This window comes from Ovis aries, chromosome 13 (assembly GCF_016772045.2).
Source record: "Ovis aries strain OAR_USU_Benz2616 breed Rambouillet chromosome 13, ARS-UI_Ramb_v3.0, whole genome shotgun sequence".
Taxonomy (NCBI): Eukaryota; Metazoa; Chordata; class Mammalia; order Artiodactyla; family Bovidae; genus Ovis; species Ovis aries.
Window position 1 is genome coordinate 48,047,226 of NC_056066.1, and position 20,988 is coordinate 48,068,213.

General features: G+C 40.7%; 1 pseudogene; it reads right to left on the bottom strand.

Moving 5' to 3' along the window:
* Window positions 1-5,849: 5,849 nt before the first annotated feature.
* Window positions 5,850-7,009, bottom strand: LOC101117437 (pyridoxal kinase-like; annotated as a pseudogene).
* Between the last annotated feature and the right edge of the window lie 13,979 nt (window positions 7,010-20,988).

Sequence of the window (20,988 nt, forward strand, 5' to 3'; positions counted from 1 at the left end):
ACAAATGGGACCTAATTAAAATCAAAAGCTTCTGCACAACAAAGGAAACTCTAAGCAAGGTGAAAAGACAGCCTTCAGAATGGGAGAAAATAATAGCAAATGAAGCAACTGACTAACAAGTAATCTCAAAAATATACAAGCAACTCCTGCAGCTCAATTCCAGGAAAATAAATGACCCAATCAAAAAATGGGTCAAAGAATTAAACAGACATGTCTCCAAAGAAGACATACAGATGGCCAACAAACACATGAAAAGATGCTCAACATCACTCATTATCAGAGAAATGCAAATCAAAACCACAATCAGGTACCATTTCACACCAGTCAGAATGGCTGCAATCCAAATGTCTACAAGCAATAAATGCTGGAGAGGATGTGGAGAAAAGGGAACCCTCTTACACTGTTGGTGGGAATGCAAACTAGTACAGCCACTATGGAGAACAATGTGGAGATTCCTTAAAAACTGGAAACAGAACTGCCTTATGACCCAGCAATCCCACTGCTGGGCATACACACCAAGGAAACCAGAATTGAAAGAGACACATGTACCTCAATGTTCATCGCAGCACTGTTTATAATAGCCAGGACATGGAAGCACCCTAGATGTCCATCAGCAAATGAATGGATAAGAAAGCTGTGGTACATATACACAATGGAGTATTACTCAGCCATTACAAAGAATTCATTTGAATCAGTTCTAATGAGGTGGATGACACTGGAGCCTATTATACAGAGTGAAGTAAGCCAGAAAGAAAAACATCAATAGAGTATACTAACGCATATATATGGAATTTAGAAAGATGGTAATGGTAACCCAGTATGTGAGACAGCAAAAGAGATACAGATGTATAGAACAGTTTTTGGGACTTTGTGGGAGAGGGCGAGGGTGGGATGATTTGGGAGAATGGCATTGAAACATATATAATATCATATGTGAAACGAATCGCCAGTCCAGGTTCAATGCATGATACAGGGTGATCAGGGTTGGTGCACTGGGATGACCCAGAGGGGTGGTATGGGGAGGGAGGTGGGAGGGGGGTTAAGGATGGGGAACACATGTACACCTGTGGCGGATTCATGTTGATGTATGGCAAAACCAATACAATATTGTAAAGTAATTAGCCTCCAATTAAAATAAATAAATTTATATTTTAAAAAATGACATAAACAGATGGAGAGATATTCTATGTTCCTGGGTAGGAAGAATCAATATTGTGAAAATGACTATATTACCAAATGGAACCTACAGATTCAGTGCAATCCTTATCAAATTACCAATGGCATTTTTCACAGAACTAGAACAAAAAATTTCACAATTCATATGGAAACACAAAAGACCCCAAAATAGCCAAAGCAGTCTTGAGAAACAAGAATGGAGCTGGGGGAATCAAGCTTCCTGACTTCAGGTTATACTACAAAGCTACAGTCATGAAGACAAGATTGTACTGGCACAAAAACAGAAATATAGACCAACGGAACAAGATAGAAAACCCAGAAATAATCCCATGCACCTATGGGTACGTTATTTTTAACAAAGGAGGTAAGAATATATAATGGGCAAAGACAGCCTCTTCAATAAATGGTGCTGGGTAAACTGGACAGCTACATGTAAAAGAATGAAATGAGAACACTTCCTAACATCATACACAAAGATAAACTCAAAATGAATTAAAGACCCAAATGTAAGACCAGAAACTATGAAACTCTTAGAGGAAAACAGGCAGAACACTTGATAACATAAATCAAAGCAAGATCCCCAAGACCCATCTTCTAGAGTAATAGAAATAGAAACAAAAGTAAATGAGTGGGACCTGATTAAACTTAAAAGCTTTAGCACAGCAAAGGAAACTATAAGCAAGGTGAAAAGACAACCCTCAGAATGGGAGAAAATCATGGCAAATGAAACACTTGACAAAGGATTAATTTCCAAAATACATAAGCAGCTCATACAACTCAATACCAGAAAAACAAACAACCCAATCAAAAAGTGGGAAAAAGACCTAAACAGACATTTCTCCAAAGAAGACATACAGATGGCTAACAGAAGAAAAGATGCTCAACATTGCTCATTATTAGAGAAATGCAAATCAAAACTACAATGGGATATCACCTCACACTGGTCAGAATGGCCCTCATCAAAAAGTCTACAAAAAATAAATGCTGGAAAGGGTGTGGAGAAAAGGGAACACTCTTGCACTGTTGGTGGGAATGTAAATTGGTACAGCCACTATGGAAGACGGTATGGAGATTCCTTAAAAAACTAGGAATAAAACCACCATATGATCCAGCAATCCCACTCCTAGGCATATACCTTGAGGAAACCAAAGTTAAAAGAGACACATGCATCCCATTGTTCATTGCAGCACTATTTAGAGTAGCTAGAACATGGAAGCAACCTAGATGTCCATAGACAGATAAATGAATAAAGAAGTTGTGGTGTATATACACAATGGAACTTTACTCAGCTATAAAAAGCAACACATTTGAGTCTGTTTTAATGAGGTGGATGAACATAGAACCTATTATACAGAGTGAAGTGAGTTAGAAAGAGAAAGATAAATACCATATTCTAACACATATATACGGAGTCTAGAAAAATGATTCTGAAGAATTTATTTACAGGGCAGCAATGGAGAAACAGACATAGAGAATAGACTTATGGACATGGGGAGAGGCGAGGAGAGGTTGAGATGTATGGAAAGAGTAACATGGAAAGTTACATTACCATATGTAAAATAGATAGCCAACAGGAATTTGCTGTATGGCTCGAGAAACTCAAACAGGGGCTCTGTATCAATCTAGAGGGGTGGGATGGGAAGGGAGATGGGAGTGAGTTTCAGAAGGGAGAGGATATATGTATACCTATGGCTGATTCATGTTGAGGTTTGATAGAAAACAGCAACAATCTGTAAGGGAATTATCCTTCAATAAAAAATAAATTAATTAAAAAATATTCTTAAGTAGCTCATGTACAGTGAAACTGATGGGAATTGACTCTTAAGTTTGTATTTCCTACTTAAGAAGGGCTTCTGCACTGGACTGTTTTATAGAAAGGACTTCTGACCTCAAATGACACACTAAGACAAAGGATGACAGCAATGGCATACAGCTGACACAGGAATCCACACTGGGCCTGCAAGACCCACCCTACTAATTCAATTGTTCTGTGAACTAAATACTTGTCCTCCTATTCAAAATGGAAACTTATTGTTTTGCTTCTAGCTATACTTTTGTCCTAATGCTGAGAATGAAAAGAAAATTCTTTAGTAAAGTTGTCACAGAGTATAACTAAAGAGCCTCTTGATGAAAGCAAAACAGGAGAGTGAAAAAGCTGGCTTTAAAACTCAACATTAAAAAAACTAAGATTATGGCATCTGCTGCCATCACTTCATGGCAAATAGATGGGAAAAAGGGTGACATTTCATTTTCTTGGGCTCCAAAATCACCATGGACAGTGACTTCAGCCATGAAATTAAAAGACATTTGCTCCTTGAAAAACTATGACAAAAATAGACAGTAATGCATACGTATTAAAAAGCAGAGACATCTCTTTGCCAAGAAAAGTCTGTATAGTCAAAGCTTTGGTTTTTCCAGTAGTCATGCATGGATGTGAGAGCTAAACCATAAAGAAAGTTGAGCACCAAAGAATTTATGCTTTTGAATTGTGGTGCTGGAGAAGACTCTTGAGAGTCCCTTGGACAGCAAGGAGTTCAAACCAGTCAATTCTAAACGAAATCAATTCTGAATATTCATTGGAAGGACTGATGCTGAGGCTGAAACTCCAATACTTTGGCCACCTGATGTGAAGAGCCAACTCATTGGAAAAGACCCTGATGCTAGGAAAGATTAAGGGCAGGAGGAGAAGGGGGCGACAGAGGATGAGATGGTTGGATGGCATCATCAACTCAATGGACATGAGTTTGAGCAAACTCTGGGAGATACTGAAGGACAGGGAAGCCTGGTGCCCTGCAATTCATGGGGTCTCAAAGAGTTGGACATGACTTAGCGACTGAACAACAACAATAACTCCTAGAGGCAATCTAATTGATTGTTGGATTTGCCATCAAATTCCTCTGTTAGTACAAGACCAATTTGCCATAGTACAAGACCATAATACCCATATCACTGACTTTTCAAATGTTTCTAACATTACCATCCACCTATACTGACCTCCCTTTGGCCTAACCTTTCAGGTACAAATTCTTCTATATACTAAAGCGTCCCTCCTTTGATACGATCCTTGATCCTTAGAGACTTGACATCATTCTGTTTCTTATTTAATTAACAAATGTCTTAATGAAAAAACACAAGTAAATTATGCCAGTGACTCCCTTATGTCAAATACTATAGAGATGGCTTTTGGAAAGCCTGTAAGAGAAATGACCCATGGCTGAATTTCATGCTAACAAAACTTGCAGTGAAAGCACTGTGGGAGAGACCACTTGTGCTCACCCAGGTTTTGTCTTTGTATGTGATATTGGGTCTGATCCACCTTCCTAAAGATGGGCACATAGTCTTAACTAGCTGGCAAATAGAAGGTTTATGTTTACTAGGATAATATATTACTACATTGTCTATACATAAATAAAGAGATGAATCTATTTTTCCTCTTTATTACAGAGTCAAGAGATCCATGTTAGCAAGATAATAAAATACCTCATGTCAAAATATTTTGGCAATCTTGGTTCCTAATGCAGGAGAATGTATAAACAGAGATATGATTAGAAATCCATCAGTCACCATTGGTCAAATAGTTGAGGAAACTGCAAAAAGCACTGCAGCATAGCAGATATCCCTAAATTCCTTAGCCCACATAGTATTGGATAATAGAACACTGCCTCATAGTTTTGCTGGTTAAACAAGGAAGCAATAATTCTATTGCTCACACTACTTGCTGCACTTATATCAACAACCCTGGAAAAGTAGACACACACACACACACACACACACACACACACACACAGTTTCCCAAAAGGATGAAATGACTACAAGGTTGTCTGATATCTTTTTTTCCTGCTTTGCTTTACAAATGATCATCTTTGTCATAGTAGGTATTATTATTCTTTTGCTGGGTATGAAGTTATTCAGGACATGCTTTAAGGTTATTGCTAAAAACAAGTGTAACAATGTTTATGTGACAATTCAGCATAATTGATAACATTTATAGCCTATAAAGGCTTCTCTGGTGACTCAGACTGTAAAGCATCTGCCTGCAATTCAGGAGACCTGGGTTTGAGCCATGGGTCAGTAAGATCCCCTGGGGAAGGGAATGGCTACCCACTCCAGTATACCTGCCTGGAGAATTCCACGGACGGAGGAGCCTGGTGGGCTCCAGTCCATGGGTCACAAAGAGTCAAACATGACTGAGTGACTAACGCTTTCACTTTCATAACCTGTAAGGGCTTTCCAGGTGGTGCTAGTGGTAAAGATCCCGCCTGCCAACACAGGAGATATAAGAGATGTGGGCTCAATCCCTGGCTTGGGAAGATCCCTTGGAGGAGGTCATGGCTACCCACTCCAGTATTCTTTTCTGGAGAATCCCATGGACAGAGGAACCTGGCAGGCTACAATCTATAGGCTTGCAAAGAATCAGACATGCCTCAAGCGACTTAGCACATGCATGCATGCATGCATCGCCTATAAAATGTTCCCCAATTAGCATGTCTGTGCATGCCCTGTTAGCTATGTCTGACTTTTACCCCCTACTCTGCCTTCCCTCAATTTAATAATCAGGCAAGCCTCTTTCTTTCTTTTTTTTTCTTTTTTCTCATAAAAAATGTAGACATTACATTTTTCACAAGGATGAAAACCTAACGATGGTCATTAAAGGAGGCAGGTTTCTGCATCACTCATAGCACTGTGGCCTGGACAATGATCTCTGGGTTCTTGATATTCTTGTTGCTCTGGACCATTCTCAGCCTCAGCTAGGCCAGGCTAGGCTTTGGTCTGTCCCCAGGCTTGACTTTTGTGCACTTGATTGTCCACTGCAGAACATGGTACCTGGCAACATGGTGTACTCACAGATCACCCAGAGAGCCTTAGGGTGCCTGTGTATCCACACCAAGAGCATGGCTGAGAAGAGGCCCTCAGTGTTCACAAAGACTGTGTCCACCTTGTGCATTTCCACATGAATGTGCTGTGTCACCACAGAGCCATCGGTGGTCAGCATCCTCAGGCTCCCCAGCTCGATTGGGTAGTTGCTGCCTCTTGGGTGACAGCAGATCTGAGGTGGTGATGACCACCATGTTGGGGCCCATCAAATGCAGCACGTGCATCATTGCTGAGGCTTGTTTCTGGCTAGGGATCCTCCTCCTGCTCAGCAACTCAGTCTTGAGCTGGTCATTTGTGTGTGTTAAGTTGCTTCAGCCATGTCTGACTCTTTGCTACCCTATGGATTGTAGTCTGCCAGGCTCCTCTGTCCATGGGATTCTCTAGGCAAGGATACTAGAGTGTGTTGCCATGTCCTCCTCCAGGGAATCTTCCTGGCCCAGGGATCGAACCTGTATCTCTTAGTTCTCCTGCATTGGGAGGTGGGTTATTTACCACTGGAAGCCCCAGAACTGGTTGGGGGTTATGATGTCTGCAACCAGCATGACCTTCTCTCTGTAAACCTGAAGGAAGTCCTCAAGGGAAGTACATGGAGTCTTCTCCATTCCACTTGTCTCCATTCATGGAGTTGCTCACATAAGCCTGGAGTTCTGCTGTTCCAGCTCCCACAGGATGTCCACCACCATGGTCAGGAAGGATTTGTCTTGCATGTAACCTGTGAGCATGTTGTCATATTTCTTCATGTCATTCAGCTTCAGCCCGTCTGCCAGCTTGGGGAGTTCATCTGAGTTCAACACTTGGCCCTTCAAGGGAGAGTGGCCTGTGTGGTTTGAAAACTGGACAGAGTTCACTGTGTCCACCTCAACCCCCAAAACCTGCAGCAGGAACATGGCCACCCAGTTGCCCTCTAGCTGTGGATGACATGGCTCTGAATGGAGAGCACCCGGCATTCCTCCTGCATGCCAGGCGGGATTAGATCTCCTCTGTGAGCCAGGGCTATGTTCTGCTTGGCTCCTACCATACTCGGGCTTCATTCCAATGTGGCTCCTCTTGGCGCAGGCCCCTCATTTGGATGGCAGGCTATCTCCTTCTTAGGCAGATCTCTATACATATGTAAACAACAAAAAAGGAAGCCTAGCACTGAGGGACTTGATGGGCCCAGGGCAGGCAGCAACCACCCTGGCATTGAGGGGACAAATATTTTGATCATCAGTGCTTTCTATAGAAAGATTTATAATCAAAAGGGAAAAATAATGGATGGAAAATTTCACCTATTGAGGTATGGGAATGCCTGGTTTCTGGGTTAATCATGATTTTAATTGAATTTTATGTTAACTAAAACAGCTTGTTTGTGGTCTCTTGAACATACATTGTACATTTGCTTTAATCACTAAAGAGAAGATTGTACTGACTAGAAGTAAAGAATGTCCACACTAAAAATAAAGTTGAAATGCCTGTCTTCAAGTGATGCCAAAGCTGGTATTCCTTCAGTGATAAGACTCCCTTCCTAGGTGCCAAGGACATATTAACTTGCTGTGTATGTGCTGATTTATTTTTGAAAACTTGAAATGATGTATCCCTGACTTGTTGGATGTTCTTTGTTATGACAAGACTGTGTGGAAAACCATGCTTCTCCAGAGAAGTTCCTCAGATTAATCTGAGTTGCTGTCTCCCTGACCATAGTCCTCAATTTGAGTCAAATAAAACTCTTTTATACTACTATTGTATACTACTATTGTAGATTTTTAACTGATTATTATTTTTAAAATTTTACTTATTCATTTATTAATTTTTGACTGTGTTGGGTCTTTGTTGCTGCTTGTGGGCTTTCTCTAGTTTTGGAGAGCAGAGGCTACTCTCTAGTTGTGGTGCACAGGCTTCTCATTGCGTTGGCTTCTCTAGAGCCCTGCCCAGGACAGGCTCTAGAGTGAGTTCAGTAGTTGTGGCACGTGGATTTAGCTGCTTAATGATATGTGGAATCTTCCTAGACCAGGGATTGAACCAGTGGCCCCTGCATTGGCAAGCAGACTCTTAACCACTGGACCATCAGGGAAGTTCTTTATTGATTATTTTTGAAGACATCTGTGTGAGACATGAAATAAGAAAGCTGTCTACTGTCTTGCTCCACCTCAGTTGGACACTAGCATGTTAGAGATGACTCAAATTTTTTGTTGTCTGCTGCAAAAGCACCTTGAATATTAATTTTGGAGTTACAAATAAAGTTTATCTAGTAATGTGTGTTTGTTGTTCAGTCACATCTGACTCTTTGTGACGCCATCAACTGTAGCCTGCCAAGTTCCTCTGTCAATGGAATTCTCCAGGCAGGCATACTGGAGTGGGTAGCCATTCCCTTCTCCAGAAGATCTTCTTGACCCAGGGATCGAACCTGGGTCTCCTGCATTGCAGGCAGATTCTTTACTGTCTGAGCCACCAGGGGAGGCTGGGCAAATTCTCAAATATGGAACTGAGTAATGAGGTTCCACTGTATAGAGATATAGATTTAACACCCAGGAGAAAGAGCTAAAAGAATTAGAAATATTTGCCTCTGGGAACAGGAGGACACTGTATGGCAAAGAATGGGGTATGAATCTGTTGCTTTCAATCAAGTACAGATTTTAACCTGTTAAAAAATTTAAAATGAATAATTTTTCAAAAATATTTTAAATCACTCCTTTTTCCTTGCCTTTTCCCTTCTGCTTTGCTGGTGGGAAATGTTATCTATTGTTATTGGATTTCACTTCCCTGACCTCTATCCAGCATCTTAAGAAGATCCCAAGGCTATAGAGCTTTCTGGAAGGGCTCTCTGGGCTCCAGTTCCACTGGTCTCTAAAAATTTGCCTTCTCTAAGTACTTACTTAAAGGAAATGTCTTTCCTTCCCTGAGCCCAGTTTGAGCCTGCTACAAACTTCCAGTGCTACAATGAATATCACTCCTGCATTTTTCTGGGGAGAGAATGGTTCTTGGGAAGGGAACAGGAGATGGCAACCTCAACTTCTTAGTAGGAATTGCAAATGACAGTTGGTTCCAATCCTTTACCACTATGGAGGATAAGCTCAAGTTTTCAGTTTCCTGAGTCATGGTGAGTACTTTCTGTGTTCCAGGCACAGTATCTAGTTCTTTGTATGCATTATGTCACTTAATCCTCACAACCTAAGGAGATATATTACAGATGAGGGAACTGAAGCTTAAGCAGCGTAAGCAATTTGCTTAAGGTCACTCAGCTATTAAGTGGCAAACTTGGAATTTGAAGCTGGACCCGTTTAACTCTCAAACCAATGTTCTCAATAGCTCACAATACTATTGGCATACACATGCAGTATTCCTTTTGCAAATTTCAATTCTACCTAGTTTTGATAGGTTGAATTGCTGGCAGCTTCCGAGAGTTTATTGCCATTTAAGAGGGCTCTATCTCAGCAGGATGGTTTTCTTGGAGTCCACCGAGGAAGGTGTGCTTTTTGTTGCTTCTCATCCTTGTTTACACAGTTCTTTCTGTCTGTACTGCCCTCCTCGACCTTTTCTTTGTGTAAATTCCTACCCCTCCCTTAAGAACTAGCTCTGTAGGTGGTGAAGCTGTGGGAAGCACAGATGAAGGAAGGAGAAGTTTTAACTTTGAATGAAGGTTGATATTTAAAGTTTTACATGAAACTAGACTATCCCTTACCAAACTTTTTTTTTTTTTTTTTAATGACCAGCCAGTGTCAGGAGCACTTTTCATGATTTAAGAGGGCTCAGATATCTTATAAAAGCTGTCCTGATTTTCACCCAAGGAGGGGTGACACCCTTCTCCTTGTGTCTACAGGCAGAATGGGAAACAAGTAAAATAGTTTTAAAAGATTATGATGTATGAGTCTTGCTTAGTCATTGTACTAATAATACATATGTGCATATATACTGAACATGACTACAAGCTTTCTACTGTTTGGGTAAGCATAATTTATTTTAATCCATTATCTACTGTTTTGAATTGTTTCCATTGCCCTCCAACTTAAGGCTCTGCTGGATATCTTGCTAAATTTTTGTGCAAGTATGTAAAAATTTAAAGGGTTTGGGGGGACTTCCCTGGTGGTTCAGGACTAAGACTCCATGCTCCTGATGCAGGGAGCCTGAATTTGATCTCTGATCAGGGAACTAGATTCCACATGCCACAACTAAAAGATTCTACATGCCACAACTAAGTCTCAGAGAATCAAAATGTTTAAATAAACAAAAATAAGTTAAAAAAAAGAGTTTTGGTATGATTGTAAAGTTTTTTCACCAGAAAGATTGTATCCATTAATATTCTGTCCAGCAGTATATCAGAACTCCTTTAAGATTATTATGCATTGTTATCACTCTTGTATTAAAAATTATGTTCTACTAGGCCCTTAGAGTACCTGTCTTTTGACACACAGTGAAAAAGTGAAGGACATATGGCAACAATATAATAATGTGATAATGTCTGTGTATATGTTTTATAGTTTCATTTACCTTAATAAATGAACAGTTTCATGCACCTTTCCAGAGAAGGCAATGGCAACCCACTCCAGTACTCTTGCCTGGAGAATCCCATGGGCGGAGGAGCCTGGTAGGCTGCAGTCCATGAGGTTGCTAAGAGTTGGACACGACTGAGCGTCTTCACTTTTAATTTTCACTTTCATGCATTGGAGAAGGAAATGGCAACCCACTCCAGTGTTCTTGCCTGGAGAATCCCGGGGTCAGGGGAGCCTCGTGGGCTGCTGTCTATGGGGTCACACAGAGTCGAACACGAATGAAGTGAGCAGCATGCACCTTTCATATTCAAGCCTTCTCAAATTATATCTTGCAGATGAATCATCTGGGTATCTTGTTAAAATGCAAATTCTGACTCAGTGGGTCTGTGTTGGGGCCTGAGAACCTGCATTCCAGCAAACTCCCAGACGGTGCCAATGCCGCTGGTCTCCAGGCTACATTGTGCATTACTAGTCTTAAGAAAGAAAAGAGAAAGAGAAGTTGCTCAGTTGTGTCTGACTCTTTGCAACCCCATGGACTATAGCCTGCCAGGCTCTTCCATCCATGGAATTTTCCAGGCAAGAGTACTGGAGTGGGTTGCCATTTCCTTCTCCAGGGGATCTTCCTGACCCAGGGATCCAACCCAGGTCTCCTGCGTTGCAGGCAGATGCTTCATTACCATCTGAGCCACCAGGGAAGCCTATTAGTAGTCTTAGTTCATCTCAATTCCTGTAATAAGTTGGCAAACAACAAACACTTAGGTTAAGCAATTTGTCTTCAGTGCTGACAATGCAGCTTCTTTCAGTCATTCATCCAGGCATTATGGAGACTTCAGCTAGGGAAGTCAAGTCCCCACTTGGGGGAGCTTGTCTTCTAGTGGAAAGTCCGATTATAGGCAAGTAAATAAACAAATACAAATAAAATGCAGTTTCAGGTAATAAAAATGTTTACAAAGGAAAATACAGAAGGATGAGATTGACCCTTAACAGGAGTCTTCTGAATCTACAGTTTACTCTCAGTCTTCATCAACTAAAGATACGGCCTTAACTGTTTTATAACACTTCGTTAGTCATATTTTGTTTTCAAACCTCTTTCCCCTAGTTAGTTTTCACAATACCCTTATGATAAGTTTAAACAAGGATTCAACACAATCCAGCTGATGAACTGTTCAAGATTCTTGGACTAAAATACAGAGGGAGAGGAAAACTGAAACTGTTAGTTGCTCAGTTGTGTCTGACTCTTTGTGACCCCATTAACTGTAGCCTGCCAGGCCCCTCTGTCCATGGGATTTCCCAGGCAAGAATACTAGAGTGGGTGGCCATATTCTTCTCCAGGGGGTCTTCCCAACCTAAAGTTGAACCTGGGTCTCCTGCATTGCAGTCATATTCTTACTGTCTGAGCCACCAAGGTTAAGTAAAATGTACTGGAAAAGACCTTTTGTTTTCATTTGAGTTGACAAAGGAACCCCTTGGCCTCTTCTTGACAAGCTCACTCATCAAGGTCAAAGAAAAGGTGACTGTGTGAGTGTGTGTATGTGTGTGTGTGTTTGTGGTGTGTTTGTGTGTGCACCACACCCGATCCCTTTGTCCTAGAGGACTGGGTCTAACTGTTAGTATATTTTGGTTGTAGACAACATAAACCAATTCTGTCTTAAAAGAGTAAACAAATAAAATTGAAATATACGGTTAAGTAGCTGCAGTCCACAGACTCAAGGAAAAGCTCCCCATTAGACTTTGGAAAGGATAGGAACCAAGGCATATAGGGATCAAATCACTTTAGGCTTCTCTTTTCAGACAAATGGTTTCAGGTTTTGTGTCTGTTAGGCATTGAATTGTATTGGCCAAAAGGTATGTGGAGGTCCTCCCTTCAATATTTGCAGATGTGATCTTATTGGGAAGTAGGTTCTCTGAGTTAAGACAAGGTCATACTGGAGTAGGGTGATAAATCCAACATGACTAGTGCCCATATTAGAGGTGAAGAGACAGAGACATGGGGAGAGGATGGGGACTGACCCTGGAGGCAGAGATTGGGGTGACACAGCTAAGACCCAAGGGAGGCCAAGGATTTCCAGCAAACACCAGAAGCTAGAATAGGCAAGAATGGATTCTCTGCTAGATTTCAGAGGGAGCAACGCCCTGTCAACAACTTGATTTCAAAATTCTAGGCTCCAGAATTATGAGATTAAAAGTTTCTATTGTTTTAAGCCACTCAGTTTGTGGTACTTTGTTATGGCAGCCCTAGGAAGCAAACACAGTGTTTTTCTGCTTCAGGTTCAAAATATCTGAGGAGCCCAGTTTATGTTATTGCACACTCATGAGATCATATTTGGAGGGGTGGGTGGTTCTTCAAAGGGTAAATAGATGCTGTTGCCAGGAGTAAGAATGGGCGAGGGCAGCAAAATGTACCTGGTTTGAACCAGGTATGCTGCTGAAGCCTCATGACCTGGCTGCGGGGTGTGATTTAGGAATACTCAGGCCATGTGCTGCTCCAAACTATGGTGGTGCTTCTGTGATTTCTTCCTGACTAGAGAAAAAATTCAAACCTTACAAATTGAACACTATCGCAAGAATCTTGGTAACTGTACTGAAACTTTCCATTTTTAAAATCAACCACACACATATGCATCAACCCAACCATGTATGTGCTTACCCCACCACGTGACCCATCCACTCCTCGGCTTTCCCACCCTTTTACCTATTCATCCCCACTGTTAGCTAATCTATATGCTTACCCACTCATCTACTCGGACCACCTATTTATCCATAAATGAGCACCTACATTTGTTAGACAATGATCTTTTTTTTTGCCCACACCACACAGTTTGTGGGATCTTAGTTCCCTGACCAGGGATTGAACCCATGCCCATGGCAGTGAAGGTACTGAGGCTTCACCACTGGACAGCCAGTGAATTCCCTATCAGGCAATGTTTCTAAGTCCATTCATTCATTCAACAAATCACTCAGTATTTGTTGAGTGCCTCCTCTATGCCAGTCAATGTTCTATGTGCGGGAGATAAAGCAGTGAATGAAAAGTCTCTGCCCTGATGGAGTTTGCAATACACTTGTAAAGGTAGATGTTAAACCAATAACTAGGAAGACAATATGTGAGGCAGCCTCTCCTTTTCCCCTAATTCCTTTCCTTCTGATATTTCTGTTTAGTGTGTATGCAAAGCTTTGATTTTGGAAAATTTACAGAGCATAGAGCATAGGCTTCCCTGGTGGCCCACTGGTAAAGAATCTGCCTGCCAAGGCCGGAGATGTGGGTTCAGTCCCTGGGTGGTGAAGATCCTCTGGAGAAGGAAATGGCTACCCATTCTAGTATTCTTGAATGTTAAATCTCATGGACAGAGGAGCCTAGCAAGCTATAGTCCCTGGGGTTGCAAAGCGTTGGACACAACTTAGTGACTAAACAGTAGCAACAACAATAAAAGCATAGACAGAGGACAGTTGGAGAAGAAGGACGTCACTTCTAGAGGTGGGTGAGGTTGAAGGCTACTAGACTCTAAGCCCCTAGAAGATAAGAAAAGTGTGAATTTTAATTCATTACTTTTTCCCAGGGCTTGTTACATAGAAGGTAGCAAACAAATATTTGCTAAATGATGAAAGTGAAAGAGGAGAGTGAAAAAGTTGGCTTAAAGCTCAACATTCAGAAAATGAAGATCATGGCGTCTGGTCCCATCACTTCATGGGAAATAGATGGGGAAACAGTAGAAACAGTGTCAGACTTTATTTTTTTGGGCTCCAAAATCACTGCAGATGGTGATTGCAGCCATGAAATTAAAAGACGCTTACTCCTTGAAGAAAAGTTATGACCAACCTAGATAGTATATTCAAAAGCAGAGACATTACTTTGCCGACTAAGGTCCGTCTAGCCAAGGCTATGGTTTTCCCTGTGGTCATGTATGGATGTGAGAGTTGGACTGTGAAGAAGGCTGAGCACTGAAGAATTGATGCTTTTGAACTGTGGTGTTGGAGAAGACTCTTGAGAGTCCCTTGGACTGCAAGGAGATCCAACCAGTCCATTCTGAAGGAGATCAACCCTGGGATTTCTTTGGAGGGAATGATGCTAAAGCTGAAACTCCAGTACTTGGGACACCTCATGCGAAGAGCTGACTCATTGGAAAAGACTCTGATGCTGGGAGAGATTGGGGGCAGGAGGAGAAGGGGGCGACTGAGGATGAGATGGCTGGATGGCATCACGGACTCGATGGACATGAGTCTGAGTGAACTCCGGGAGATGGTGATGGACAGGGAGGCCTGGAATGCTGTGATTCATGGGGTTGCAAAAAGTCGGACATGACTGAGCGACTGAACTGAACTGAACTGAAAGAGAAACCAGTCTTACTCTATAGTTTCCTGATTTTTAACCCTTTGAAATGTTTAAAGATATTACTAAAAAACAGAAATTAGGTAAGACCTTTTACAGATGTCTAGAGCTGGTGTGACCTAAATCAAATCCCTTATGATTATACAGTATAAGTGAGAGATAGATTTAAGGGACTAGATCTGATAGACAGAGTGCCTGATGAACTATGGATGGAGGTTTGTGACATTGTACAGGAGACAGGGATCAAGACCATCCCCATGGAAAAGAAATGCAAAAAAGCAAAATGGCTGTCTGAGGAGGCCTTACAAATAGCTGTGAAAAGAAGAGAAGCAAAAAGCAAAGGAGGAAAGGAAGGATACAAGCATCTGAATGCGGAGTTCCAAAGAATAGCAAGGAGAGATAAGAAAGCCTTCTTCAGCGATCAATGCAAAGAAATAGAGGAAAACAACAGAATGGGAAAGACTAGAGATCTCTTCAAGAAAATTAGAGATACCAAGGGAACATTTCATGCAAAGTTGGACTCGATAAACGACAGAAATGGTATGGACCTAATAGAAGCAGAATATATTAAGAAAAACTGGCAAGAATACACAGAAGAACTGTACAAAAAAGATCTTCACGACCCGGATAATCGTGATAGTGCGATCACTCACCTAGAGCCAGACATCCTGGAAAGTGAAGTCAAGTGGGCCTTAGAAAGCATTACTACAAACAAAGCTAGTGGAGGTGATGAATTCCAGTTGAGCTATTTCAAATCCTAAAAGATGATGCTGTGAAAGTGCTGCATTCAATATGCCAGCAAATTTGGAAAACTCAGCAGTGGCCACAGGACTGGAAAAGGTCAGTTTTCATTCCAAACCAAAAGAAAGGCAATGCCAAAGAATGCTCAGACTACCACACAATTGCACTCATCTCACATGCTAGTAAAGTAACGCTCAAAATTCTTCAAGCCAGGCTTCGCAATACGTGAACCATGAATGTTCAAGCTGGTTTTAGAAAAAGCAGAGGAACCAGAAATCAAATTGCCAACATCTGCTGGATCATCAAAAAAGCAAAAGAGTTCCAGAAAAACATCTATTTCTGCTTTATTGACTATACCAAAGCCTTTGACTGTGTGGATCACAATAAACTTGGAAAATCCTGAAAGAGATTTGAATACCAGATCACCTGACTTGCCTCTTGAGAAACCTCTATACAGGTCAGGAAGCGACAGTTAGAACTGGACACGGAACAACAGACTGGTTCCAAATAGGAAAAGGAGTACGACAAGGCTGTATATTGTCACCCTGCTTATTTAACTTCTGTGCAGAGTACATCATGAGAAACGCTGGACTGGAAGAAACACAAGCTGGAATCAAGATTGCTTGGAGAAATATCAATCACCTCAGTTATGCAGATGACACCACCCTTATGGCAGAAAGTGAAGAGAAACTAAAGAGCCTCTTGATGAAAGTGAATGAGGAGAGTGAAAAAGTTGGCTTAAAGCTCAACATTCAGAAAACTAAGATTATGGCATCTGGTCCCATCACTTCATGGGAAATAGATGGAGAAACAGTGTCAGACTTTATTTTTGGGGGCTCCAAAATCACTGCAGATGGTGGTTGCAGCCATGAAATTAAAAGACACTTACTCCTTGGAAGGAAAGTTAAGACCAACCTAGATAGCATATTAAAAATCAGAGATATTACTTTGCCAACAAGGGTCCGTCTCGTCAAGGCTTTGGTTTTTCCAGTGGTCATGTATGGATGTGAGAGTTGGACTGTGAAGAAGGCTGAGTGCTGAAGAATTGATGCTTTTGAACTGTAGTGTGGAGAAGACTCTTGAGAGTCCTTTGGACTGCAAGGAGATCCAACCCGTCCATTCTAAAGGAGATCAGTCCTGGGTTTTCATTGGAAGGACTGATGCTGAGGCTGAAACTCCAATACTTTGGCCACCTCATGCAGAGTTGACTCATTGGAAAAGACCCTGATGCTGGGAGGGATTGGGGGCTGAAGGAGAAGGGGACAACACAGAGGTTGAGATAGCTGGATGGTATCACCGACTCAATGCACATGAGTTTGAGTGAACTCTGGGAGTTGTTGATGGACAGGGAGGGCTGGCGTGCTGCAATTCATGGGGTTGCAAAGAATCGGACATGACTGAGTGACTGAACTGAACTGAACTGAGAGCTGTTCTATGCCAGTCATTGTAGAGATAAAAAACTATCCCAGGAAACTGAGAGGAAATATAAACAAAAAAATCCAGAATAGACAATTTAAAGATGATTATGCTTTGACTCCCACTGAGCAAAAATAAATAGGAAAAGCATGAAAATTTGGCAAGACTTGGACAAAGAACTCATTTCAGTATATTTTCAATATAGTTACAATGCTTTTAACAATGCATTTTTCTCTATTGTAAGATGCATGTTGGTGGTAGAAGATGTAGAATGGAGAGCCCCCATGGGGAACTTCTCTCTCTTCTGCTCAGAGGATCACCTGGGATCTTCCACCCCCTATTTGGGAGAGTTCTTGAATGAAGACCGGGCAGTTTCTATGCTCCTCTGAGAATCCTTTACTGAGGAGACACCAAGCAGCACTAAGAGGGAGTTTTATGCATCACTGAAAAGTGGTGCATTCATTCAAGCTGTTGGAACCCACCTGGGAGAGCTTGAGACAGCCAGTCACACCAAGGATATTAACAAATATAGATTCTGGACTTGAGAAGATTCCTTTGGTCCATTTCCAGTTGAGGTGATTACAGGAACCCTGACAGCCCTCAGGTAGCAGAAGGCAGGATGGAAGTGAGAGAGCACAGCACATCACACCTGCCAGCTGTTGAGTATTTGGAAGTCTCTTTAAATTTTTATTTATTTATTTTTATTAAAGTATAGCTGATTTACAATATTATATTAGTTTCAGGTGCACAATACAGTGATTCACAGTTTTTAGAGGTTGTATCCCATTTATAATATTATAAAATATTAACTATATTCTCTGTGAAGTATAATACATCCTTGTAGCTTATTTGTTTTATTTTTTATTTATTTTTTTTTAAGATAAAATATTTTAGTTTTTTATTTTTTAAAATTTTAAAATCTTTAATTCTTACATGCATTCCCAAACATGAACCCCCCTCCCACCTCCCTCCCCATAACATCTTCCTGGGTCATCCCCATGCACCAGCCCCAAGCATGCTGCATCCTGCGTCAGACATAGACTGGCGATTCAATTCACATGATAGTATACATGTTAGAATGTCATTCTCCCAAATCATCCCACCCTCTCCCTCTCCCTCTGAGTCCAAAAGTCCGTTATACACATCTGTGTCTCTTTCCCTGTCTTGCATACAGGGTCGTCATTGCCATCTTCCTAAATTCCATATATATGTGTTAGTATACTGTATTGGTGTTTTTCTTTCTGGCTTACTTCACTCTGTATAATTGGCTCCAGTTTCATCCATCTCATCAGAACTGATTCAAATGAATTCTTTTTAACGGCTGAGTAATACTCCATTGTGTATATGTACCACAGCTTTCTTATCCATTCATCTGCTGATGGACATCTAGGTTGTTTCCATGTCCTGGCTATTATAAACAGTGCTGCGATGAACATTGGGGTACATGTGTCTCTTTCAATTCTGGTTTCCTCGGTGTGTATGCCCAGAAGTGGGATTGCTGGGTCATAAGGTAGTTCTATTTGCAATTTTTAAGGAATCTCCACACTGTTCTCCATAGTGGCTGTACTAGTTTGCATTCCCACCAACAGTGTAGGAGGGTTCCCTTTTCTCCACACCCTCTCCAGCATTTATTGCTTGCAGATTTTTGGATCGCAGCCATTCTGACTGGTGTGAAGTGGTACCTCATTGTGGTTTTGATTTGCATTTCTCTAATAATGAGTGATGTTGAGCATCTTTTCATGTGTTTTGTTAGCCATCCGTATGTCTTCTTTGGAGAAATGTCTATTTAGTTCTTTGGCCCATTTTTTGATTGGGTCGTTTATTTTTCTGGAGTTGAGCTGCAGAAGTTGCTTGTATATTTTTGAGATTAGTTGTTTGTCAGTTGCTTCATTTGCTATTATTTTCTCCCATTCCGAAGGCTGTCTTTTCACCTTGCTTATATTTTCCTTTGTTGTGCAGAAGCTTTTAATTTTAATTCGATCCCATTTGTTTATTTTTGCTTTTATTTCCAGCATTCTGGGAGGTGGATCATAGAGGATCCTGCTGTGATTTATGTCTGAGAGTGTTTTGCCTATGTTCTCCTCTAGGAGTTTTATAGTTTCTGATCTTACGTTTAGATCTTTAATCCATTTTGAGTTTATTTTTGTGTGCGGTGTTAGAAAGTGATCTAGTTTCATTCTTTTACAAGTGGTTGACCAGTTTTCCCAGCACCACTTGTTAAAGAGATTGTCTTTACTCCATTGTATATTCTTGCCTCCTTTGTCAAAGATAAGGTGTCCATATGTGTGTGGATTTATCTCTGGTCTTTCTATTTTGTTCCATTGATCTATATGTCTGTCTTTGTGCCAGTACCATACTGTCTTGATGACTGTGGCTTTGTAGTAGAGCCTGAAGTCAGGCAAGTTGATTCCTCCAGTTCCATTCTTCTTTCTCAAGATTGCTTTGGCTATTCGAGGTTTTTTGTATTTCCATACAAAGTCTTGAAATTATTTGTTCTAGTTCTGTGAAAAATGTGGCTGGTAGCTTGATAGGGATTGCATTGAATTTGTAAATTGCTTTGGGTAGTAAACTCATTTTCACTATATTGATTCTTCCAATCCATGAACATGGTATATTTCTCCATCTATTAGTGTCCTCTTTGATTTCTTTCATCAGTGTTTTATAGTTTTCTATATATAGGTCTTTAGTTTCTTTAGGTAGATATATTCCTAAATATTTTATTCTTTTCGTTGCAATGGTGAATGGAATTGTTTCCTTAATTTCTTTTCTACTTTCTCATTATTCGTGTATAGGAATGCAAGGGATTTCTGTGTGTTGATTTTATATCCTGCAACTTTACTATATTCATTGATGAGCTCTAGTAATTTTCTGGTGGAGTCTTTAGGGTTTTCCATGTAGAGGATCATGTCATCTGCAAACAGTGAGAGTTTTACTTCTTCTTTTCCAATTTGGATTCCTTTTATTTCTTTTTCTGCTCTGATTGCTGTGGCCAAAACTTCCAGAACTATGTTGAATAGTAGCGGTGAAAGTGGGCACCCTTGTCTTGTTCCTGACTTTAGGGAAATGCTTTCAATTTTTCACCATTGAGGATAATGTTCGCTGTGGGTTTGTCATAGATAGCTTTTATTATGTTGAGGTATGCTCCTTCTATTCCTGCTTTCTGGAGAGTTTTTATCATAAATGGATGTTGAATTTTGTCAAAGGCCTTCTCTGCACCTATTGAGATAATCATATGGTTTTTATTTTTCAATTTGTTAATGTGGTGAATTACATTGATTGATTTGCGGATATTGAAGAATCCTTGCATCCCTGGGATAAAGCCCACTTGGTCATGGTGTATGATCTTTTTAATGTGTTGTTGGATTCTGATTGCTAGAATTTTGTTGAGGATTTTTGCATCTATGTTCATCAGAGATATTGGCCTGTAGTTTTCTTTTTTTGTGACATCTTTGTCAGGTTTTGGTATTAGGGTGATGGTGGCCTCATAGAATGAGTTTGGAAGTTTACCTTCCTCTGCAATTTTCTGGAAGAGTTTGAGGAGGATAGGTGTTAGCTCTTCTCAAAATTTTTGGTAGAATTCAGCTGTGAAGCCATCTGGACCTGGGCTTTTGTTTGCTGGAAGATTTCTGATTACAGTATCAATTTCCGTGCTTGTGATGGGTCTGTTAATATTTTCTACTTCTTCCTGGTAGCTTAGTTTTGTAAAATATTACTTGTTCTAAGAATTTTGTTCTCTTCTCTGTCTTTTTTCACTTAACATAATACCCTCCAGGTCCATCCAAGTTGTTGCAGATGGTAGAATTTTATTCCTTTTTATGTGTGGCTGCTTAGTATTCCACTGTGTGTACATACAACATCTTCTTTATCCATTCATCTGTTAATGGGCATTTAGGTTGCTTCCATATCTTTTTGTTATAAGTAATTCTGCTATGGACACTGGGGTATATATAATTTTGGAAATCTCTTAATTAAAATCCCAGAAACACACAA